The sequence below is a fragment of the Dermochelys coriacea genome, chromosome 14 (genome assembly GCF_009764565.3).
Source record: "Dermochelys coriacea isolate rDerCor1 chromosome 14, rDerCor1.pri.v4, whole genome shotgun sequence".
Lineage (NCBI taxonomy): Eukaryota > Metazoa > Chordata > Testudines > Dermochelyidae > Dermochelys > Dermochelys coriacea.
In genome coordinates, this window is record NC_050081.1 from 26,625,055 (window position 1) to 26,634,998 (window position 9,944).

Consider the following 9,944-nt stretch of genomic DNA (forward strand, 5'->3'; position numbering starts at 1 on the left):
TCCAGAGCCTAGCACACACTCTGGGTTCTCTCTGAGGGTGAGCCCACCCCAACATGCAATGGACAGCAAGAGAACTCAGGGATCATTGTGAAGGGGTTCAGAATCACACAGGAAGAAATGATACATGGAGCCCTATGCGAAGCCAGTCACTAGACACCTGCACAACTTTGTGAGTTGCCTGCACACATCACTGCCCACTTCATAGATGGAGGAGCCATCAATCCATTATCCACCAAGACAGTGCATATTGGGGTGTGTCCAGCCACAAAGGGAACCCAGGGGGTGTGCTGGGATCTGGGGCGGCAGTAGCCCCACACAGTATGATCTCCCTTCTTCCCCCACAAACCCTAAAGACATGCATGGTTTGCACTGGCATTAGGTGGCTGTCCTGCTCAGCTAGCAGCCACAAAAATCTTTTTTGTAGAGATGAGGATTATGGGAACTCCTGCCAGACTCATGGCTCTGGGTGTAGTCACCCCACAGGGTCACCAGCCCCCTCATATGGCTCTCCAGCCAGCTTGCAGCATGCTGAGGGATGGGAATCTTTTTGTAAATGGCTGGACAGGTAATAGTAGGAGCCAGATGTTGGAGCAATCCACTTGTATAAAAGGAAAGGCTTCACCATGCTCAAGAGAATGTAAACAGCAGGTAACTTCCAGTCCATGGAGAAAAAGTGGGAGGCATAAAGATACAGGACAGGGAATTGTGGGAGTGACGATGGAGGACTGCGGGGAATAGAGAACAATTCACTGCCTCATTGCTATGTCCACATCACAAAATGGGCAGGTACAGAGGTGGGACTGATGCTGACGTGCAGTCTTACCCAGACCCCGGGCAGGTATGCTACCTCACTTTCTACATGCCCATGGATGTGTGGCTAAGGGCTTCCAGTGTGGTTGCTGGGGAGGTAGGGTCAAAAACCCACAGCTTGCCATGCCAAAAGCTGGAAGTGTAGATAGGGCCTGATAGAGAAGAGGGGGTTAAATTCCCCAGACCCAGAGTCTGGAAGCCTTTCAGGGAAAATACAATTTACCCCACTACCTTCTTACACCTGGAATCTGCTTTTCTGACTGCTTTCTCTGTGCTGAGCCTCTCACTGCCTTGAGTGCATGGTTGAGGGCAGCTGTCACAGACCCTGGACAGACAGAGAATTAACATCTTCAGCAGAGGTGTTTATCATTCTGCTCATTATCTATTGCCCAAGCTTAGCCCAACTGAGAGCATTCACAGCTGTCCAGCAGCCTCAGTGCTCTGCCCGATATGCATAGCTTGGGCCAGAAGGAAGCCAACCCTTTACTTTAATAGGGAGTGGTGGCCTCTAGAGGCTGTGTGTTTTGACCAGACAGCTCTGTCCCTTTTGATCAAGGTTCTCCAATTGCATCCTGAGACATGTAGGGCCTGATTTGCATCTGGCTTTTAGTTTGTATACTCGCTGACACCTGAGCAATTTGGGCATAAAATGCTCCCACAGCAGAGCTCCTTCCTCATTCACAACCACAACAGCCTTTCCTAGGCACTCTGTACAGGTGTCAGTGGCCGCTCTTGCGCCAGGGCCCCAAGCTCTCAGAGGTGAGTGTAGTTGCAGCCCCACTGGAAAATGCTCTGCAAAGTGCTCCTGGGCTCGGACATATCAGGAGAGGAACTGCAGAGGGGCATGTGAAAGGGATACTGCACAGTAGGTCACTGAAGGAAACGGATTTCTGGAAGAGGCACACTGAGTTTCAGGACCTGGTTCCTCATTTCAGGGAAGATTCTCTCATTTTCTCCTACCAGGTAAAGGAGCTTTTAAACAGACTCTGGCAGCCGCACTGCTGGGACAGGCAGCGCTGATCTCAAGGTCACTGATGTGACACTGATGTGATGTGTGAGCTGCATCAGGCTTTCAACTCACACATTAAACAGGGCAGGTTCTCAGCTCCATTAGGTATTTCTGTTCCTTGGGAAATAGAAGGGAAACAACCAGAGAGTTGCAGAGAGGATTCCTGCTCCATCTTAGAACCACTAGTGCTGTAACCAATCTACCTCTCAGAGACCTCCACACACCAAATTGGAGCTAGAGCCTTAATGCCCAACACCCTGCGCCTGCCCCACACTCCCCCATCATTACCTCCTCATCCCTCTGATCCATATACCCTCTCACCAGTCCCACACTCCTCCATTGCTATCCCCTCACCCCCCACCAAACCCACACTCTCCCATTGCTATCCCCTCATCCCCCACCCATCCCCCACTCTCCCATTGCTATCTCCCACCCGCACCCACCCCACACTCTCCCATTGCTATCCCCCACCCCCACCCACCCCACACTCCCCCATTGCTATCCCCTCATCTCCACCGAACCCACACTCCTCCATTGCTAACCCCTCACCCCCACCCATCCCAAACTCCTCCATTGCTATCTCCTCACCCCAATCCACCCCACACACCTCCATTGCTATCCTCTCACCCCCCACCCACCCACACTCCTCCATTGCTGCTTCTGCCCTGTATTCCCCCATCTCCACCTGTGGTGCTGTGGTCTAAAAAAGCTAATGTGATCCTGGGATGTGTACACATGAGAATCTCGCGTAGGAGCAGGGAGGTGATTTTACCTCTGTATTTTACACTGGTGCAACCACTCCTGGAACAATACATCCAGTTCTGGTGTCCACAATTCAGGCAGGATGCTGATAATTTGGAGACAGGTCAGAGAAGAGCCATGGGAATGATTAAAGGATTAGGAACCCTTCCGCAAGGAGCACAATTTATTCAGCTTAACAAAGAGAAGGTTAAGGTGAGACTTCATTACTGTCTGCAAGTATCTACATAATCTACAAATATTTACTAATGAGCTCTTCAATCTATCAGAGAAAGGTCTAACATGATCCAATGCATGGAAGTGGAAACAATTTACTATTCGTGCATACCGTGTTCAGTTCTGGTGTCCACACTTCAAAAAGGATGTTGACCAACTGGAAAGGGTTCAGAAAAGAGCTACAAGAATGATTCAAGATCTGGAGAACTCACCTTACTATGATGAATGTGAGAAGCTGAATCTATTTACCTATTAAAAAGAAAGTTAAGTGGTGACTTGATCATGTTCTATAAGTAGCTACACGGGGAAGAGATTTCTCATAGTAGAGCGCTCTTGAATGTAGCAGACAAAGACATATTAAAATCCAATGTCTGGAAGTAAAAATTAGATATATTCAGATGTGAAATATGACCCAGATTCTTAAAAAGTCATTATAGGAGTGAATTTCTGGAATAACCTTCCAAGGGGAGTGGTGGAATGGTGAAGCCAAAAAACCTAACTGGCTTCAAGACTGAACTTGATAACTTTATGGAGAGGATGGTATAATGGGACTTCCTACTAACGGATTGGAAAACCATTCCCAGAGAGTAGTTATCAGTGGTTCACAGTCATGCTGGAAGGGCATAACGAGTGGGGTCTTGCAGGGATCAGTATCTTCATCAATGATTTCGATAATGGCATAGAGAGCACACATAAAGTTTGCGGACGATACCAAGCTTGGAGGGATTGCAAGTGCTTTGGAGGATAGGATTATAATTCAAAATGACCTGGACAAACTGGAGAAATGGTCTGAAGTAAATAGGATGAAATGCAATAAGGACAAATGCAAAGTACTCCACTTAGGAAGGAACAAGCAGTTGCACACATACAAAATGGGAAATGACGGCCTAGGAAGGAGTACTGCAGAAAGGGATTTGGAGGTTATAATGGACCACAAGCTAAATATGAGTCAACGGTATGACACTGTTGCAAAAAAAAGCAAACATCATTCCGGGATGTATTAGCAGGAGTGTTGTAAGCAAGATATGAGAAATAATTATTCCACTCTACTCCGCACTGATTAAACCTCAGCTGGAGTATTGTGTCCAGTTCTGGGTGCCACATTTCAGGAAAAATGTGGACAAATTGGAGAAAGTCCAGAGAAAAGCAACAAAAATGATTAAAGGTCTAGAAAACATGACCTATCAGGGAAGATTGAAAAAATTGGTTTCAGAGTAGCAGCCGTGTTAGTCTGTATTCGCAAAAAGAAAAGGAGTACTTGTGGCACCTTAAAGACTAACAAATTTATTTGAGCATAAGCTTTCGTGAGCTACAGCTCACTTCATCGGATGCATTTGGTGGAAAAAACAGAGGGGAGATTGATATACACACACAGAGAACATGAAACAATGGGTTTATCATACATACTGTAAGGAGAGTGATCACTTAAGATAAGCCATCACCAGCAGCAGGGGGGGGAAAAGGAGGAAAACCTTTCATGGTGACAAGCAAGGTAGGCTATTTCCAGCAGTTAACAAGAATATCTGAGGAACAGTGGGGGGTGGGGTGGGAGAAATACCATGGGGAAATAGTTTTACTTTTGGGGGCCATGCGGGTACCCATCGCAGTGCTGCTGATTTGAAGGTATACATTGTCACCAAATGTGAAATAGTTATGGGTCAGGACAAAGTCACAAAGTTCAGCCACCAGGTTAGCCGTGACATTATCGGGGATACTGTTCCTGACGGCTTGTAGCCCATCTTTGTGTGGAATATTGGTGTAGAGGGCTTCTACATCCATAGTGGCTAGGATGGTGTTTTTAGGAAGATCACCAATGGACTGTAGTTTCCTCAGGAAGTCAGTGGTGTCTTGAAGATAGCTGGGAGTGCTGGTAATGTAGGGCCTGAGAAGGGAGTCTACATAGCCAGACAATCCTGCTGTCAGGGTGCCAATGCCTGAGATGATGGGGCGTCCAGGATTTCCAGGTTTATGGATCTTGGGTAGCAGATAGAATACCCCAGGTCGGGGTTCTAGGGGTGTGTCTGTGCGGATTTGTTCTTGTGCTTTTTCAGGGAGTTTCTTGAGCAAATGCTGTAGTTTCTTTTGGTAACTCTCAGTGGGATCAGAGGGTAATGGCTTGTAGAAAGTGGTGTTGGAGAGCTGCCTGGTAGCCTCTTCCTACCAACACTACAAAAAGAAGGATTCTGGGTGGACTCCTCCTGAAGGTCGAAACAGCAGCCTGGACTTCTACATAGAGTGCTTCCGCCAACATGCACGAGCTGAAATTGTGGAAAAGCAGCATCGCTTGCCCCATAACCTCAGCCATGCAGAACACAATGCCATCCACAGCCTCAGAAACAACTCTGACATCATAATCAAAAAGGCTGACAAAGGAGGTGCTGCCGTTATCATGAATAGGTCAGAGTATGAACAAGAGGCTATCAGGCAGCTCTCCAACACCACTTTCTACAAGCCATTACCCTCTGATCCCACTGAGAGTTACGGCTCTCACGGCTAACCTGGTGGCTGAACTTTGTGACTTTGTCCTCACCCATAACTATTTCACATTTGGGGACAATGTATACCTTCAAGTCAGCGGCACTGCGATGGGTACCCGCATGGCCCCACAGTATACCAACATTTTTATGGCTGACTTAAACAACGCTTCCTCAGCTCTCATCTCCTAATGCTCCTACTCTACTTGCGCTACATTGATGACATCTTCATCATCTGGACCCATGGAAAAGAAGCCCTTGAGGAATTCCACCAGGATTTCAACAATTTCCATCCCACCATCAACCTCAGCCTGGACCAGTCCACACAAGAGATCCACTTCCTGGACACTACGGTGCTAATAAGCGATGGTCACATAAACACCACCCTATATCGGAAATCTACTGACCGCTATTCCTACCTACATGCCTCTAGCTTTCATCCAGATCATATCACACGATCCATTGTCTACAGTCAAGCTCTACGATATAACTGCATTTGCTCCAACCCCTCAGACAGAGACAAACACCTACAAGATCTCTATCATGCATTCCTACAACTACAATACCCACCTGCTGAAGTGAAGAAATAGATTGACAGAGCCAGAAGAGTACCCAGAAGTCACCTACTACAGGACAGGCCCAACAAAGAAAATAACAGAACGCCAGTAGCCATCACCTTCAGCCCCCAACTAAAACCTCTCCAACGCATCATCAAGGATCTACAACCTATCCTGAAGGACGACCCATCACTCTCACAGATCTTGGGAGATAGGCCAGTCCTTGCTTACAGACAGACCCCCAATCTGAGGCAAATACTCACCAGCAACCACACACCACACAACAGAACCACTAACCCAGGAACCTATCCTTGCAACAAAGCCCATTGCCAACTGTGTCCACATATCTATTCAGGGGACACCATCATAGGGCCTAATCACATCAGCCACATTATCAGAGGCTTGTTCACCTGCGCATCTACCAATGTGATATATGCCATCATGTGCCAGCAATGCCCCTCTGCCATGTACATTGGTCAAACTGGACAGTCTCTACGTAAAAGAATGAATGGACACAAATCAGACGTCAAGAATTATAACATTCAAAAACCAGTTGGAGAACACTTCAATCTCTCTGGTCACTCGATTACAGACCTAAGAATGGCTATCCTTCAACAAAAAAGCTTCAAAAACAGACTCCAACGAGAGACTGCTGAATTGGAATTAATTTGCAAACTGGATACAATTAACTTAGGCTTGAATAGAGACTGGGAATGGATGAGTCATTACACAAAGTAAAACTATTTCCCCATGTTATTTCTCCCCCCCACCCCATCCCACCCCACCCCCCACTGTTCCTCAGATATTCTTGTTAACTGCTGGAAATAGCCTACCTTGCTTGTCACCATGGAAGGTTTTCCTCCTTTCCCCCCCCCCGCTGCTGGTGATGGCTTATCTTAAGTGATCACTCTCCTTACAGTATGTATGATAAACCCATTGTTTCATGTTCTCTGTGTGTGTATATCAATCTCTCCTCTGTTTTTTCCACCAAATGCATCCGATGAAGTGAGCTGTAGCTCACGAAAGATTACGCTCTAATAAATTTGTTAGTCTCTAAGGTGCCACAAGTACTCCTTTTCTTTTTGAAAAAATTGGGTTTGTTTAGTCTGGGGAAGAGAAGACTGAGACAGAACATGATAATAGTTTTGAAGTACATAAAAGGTTGTTACAAGGAGGAGGGAGAAAAATTGTTCTTTTTAACCTGTGAGGATAGGACAAGAAGCAATGGGCTTAAATTGCAGCAAGGGACGTTTAGGTTGGACATTAGGAAAAACTTCCTAACTGTCAGGGTGGTTAAGCACTAGAATGAATTGCCTAGGGAGGTTGTGGAATCTCCATCTTTGGAGATTTTTACGAGCAGATTAGACAAATACCTATCAGGGATGGTCTAGATAATACTTAGTCCTGCCATGAGCACAGGGGACTGGACTAGGTGACCTCTCAAAGTTCCTTCCAGTCCTCTAGGTGACCTCTCGAAGTCCCTTCCAATCCTATGATTCTATGATTATATGGCATGTGGCCCATCGGTGACTGACAGTAGCAAAAATCCCCAACTGCTGCACAGGGAACACTAGATGGGGAGGACTCTGAGTTACTACAGAGAATTCTTTCCTATGTATCTGCCTGATGGGTCTTGCACCCATGCTTGGGGTCTAACTGATCACCATATTTGGGGTTGGGAAGGAATTTTCCCACAGGTCAGATTGGCTGAGACTCTGGGGTTTTCTTTTGCCTTCCTCTGCAGCATGGGTCACGGGTCACTTGCAGGTTTAAACTAGTGTAATGAAGGACTCTCTAACTTCAAGTCTTTAAACCATGATTTGAGGACTTCAGTAAATTAGCCAGTGGTTAGGATTCTATATCAGGAGTGGGTGAGTGAGGTTCTCTGGCCTGCAATGTACAGGAGGTCAGACTAGATGATCACCATGTCCCTTCTGACCTTAAAGTCTATGAGTCCAAAGTGAGGGTAATTAACCATTGGATCAGCTTACCTAGGAACTGATTTTCCATCAGTGGGAGTCTTTACATTCTGGGCTAGATGCAGGAATCACTGTGCGAGTCTCTCTGGCATGTGTTATATGGGAGGTCAGACTGGATGATCACAATGGTTCCTTCCAGACTTACAAATCAATGAGTCTCTGAGAATGCTGTGTGAGAGCTGTGGAGATGGCTGAATTGATCTCTGAGCTCCTGGGACAATTCTTTCTGTGTTTCATAAAAGTTATCAGATGATGTTAAGGAAACCCAGTGATTTCCCATTATACAATGCAATGTTCTAATGCTACAGATATCCACGTACATCTGTCTTTAAGATTTGAAACCAGGCAAGTAAAAGCTACGTGAATCAGCAGCAGCCAGCAGATTCACTTTGATTGGTACTCACTCTGTGCCCTATTTCTAATGTTCAGTTAGTTATGGGGCTAGCGGCAGCACCTCCATCCCTTTTTTGTCTTCTAGTGCACCAAGCTCAGGCCTTGGGACTCTCGCCCTTACCTGTCTGGGGGTGGATCTTCTGATTCTTCCACTCTTCAGCTGGAACTTGGGTCTGGCTACATAGTGTGCCAGCCACTTATCATCTGCATCATCAACTGGGCTTCGGCTTGGGGAACCTGTGAAGTGAGTGACTAGCAGCTTCCTTGACATAAAGGCTGTTGGAACAAAGCATTAGAGAAAAAGGCGTTTAGAACAACAATCAACACGCAGATTTAATCTCATCTAATTTTATGCTTCCCTGCAAGCTAAATTAGATAAGCTTTCCTCTGAAGTTACAGGAGCAGAACACAGCCAACTTACATTCTTTTCAGAAGCCAAGGAGCTCTTGGGGGCCAGCCTGGTCTCAGTTTGTCTCCCAGAGGCTGTCCCCCAAAGTCTCTTGCCTCCTTTCTCAGAGAAGTTAAATTTTTGAATTCCCGCAACCCTCCCTGTGTGCATCTGGGCCCAACTATCATATCGTCAATGGTGACTTTGTTATAGGGTCCAGATGTGAGGTCCTCCTTCTAGCTCCTTCTGGCCTTCCCATGACTTCAGAGAAATGGGTGGGAAGCCACTGGGAGAAGCTCTGTTGTAACCCGCCCCCCAGGGGACCCATGGGAGCCCTGTGGTAACACCCTGATATGGTGGGCAATCACTCATAGTGCATCCCTTTGTCGCCCAGTGCAGAATTGCAGTTGCATTCCTGCATTCCAGTTTCCCCTAGAGGACGTTCAATGAAGCTTTTACATAGTGAACAGTGCCCCTTCAAGCACCTGATTTATTTGACCAAAGGCCAAAATACGGTACACAAACAAGCATTTGTCCCAGCATTCTAGCTTGGAGGTGGGGGAGTTAAACTTAGTCTGTCTGCTTCCCATGAGTCCATCCATCTCCTCAGTCCAGGCTCCTTACCAGTAAAGCTCTCTCAACTCAGGACTTCCTCTGGAGCAAGGCCACTGCAATCAAGTGGGAAGGGTTCCCTCTCTGGACTCAGAGCTCCTGCAGAGGTCAAACCTCCGAAGCTCTTTTCCAGAGTTGTGTGAAAGTCCTCTGTGATCTGTATCATCTGCTGCTTTCTGGTAAGGTCCTTTCGCTGGGACCAGGCTTCCCTAGGGGCTTGACATTCATAGCTCTCCCCTTTGAGAACCTCTTCTCTCCAGAAGGACCTTTCCTAGGTCCCTTTTTCTGGTGAGCTCTCTAACCAGCTTCCCTGAGAAGCCCCTGTCCTCAGGAGCTTCCTGTCTTCTGCAGGCTTTCTGCCTGAGCTCTCATAACCATTTCTTTAGGCCCAGATGTTCCTTAGCTAATTGACTTCCACCCAGCCACCCAGGCAATTAACTACTCACAGGTGGCTCAGAGGTGGCTCATTCTCCTTAGTGGAGCCTGTCACAGTTAGGCTGGGTGCTTGAGGACTTGGGTGAGAGGGGCAAGATAGCTGCTGAGTCAAGAGGGCCTGCAGTCACCCTGCAGCTCGAGGGTGGTGGGAGATCTGCAGGGAAGGTCTGTCCCCTCCTGCAATGTTCTTACTCAAGGAGAGGGAAGGAAAAGAAGGAAGAGGAGGAAGAAGGGAGGAGGGCAGGAGGAGGCATTAGGAATGGCGGGGGGTAATGGAAGGGCACACTGGTGAGGTTATGGAGAGAAGTTTGG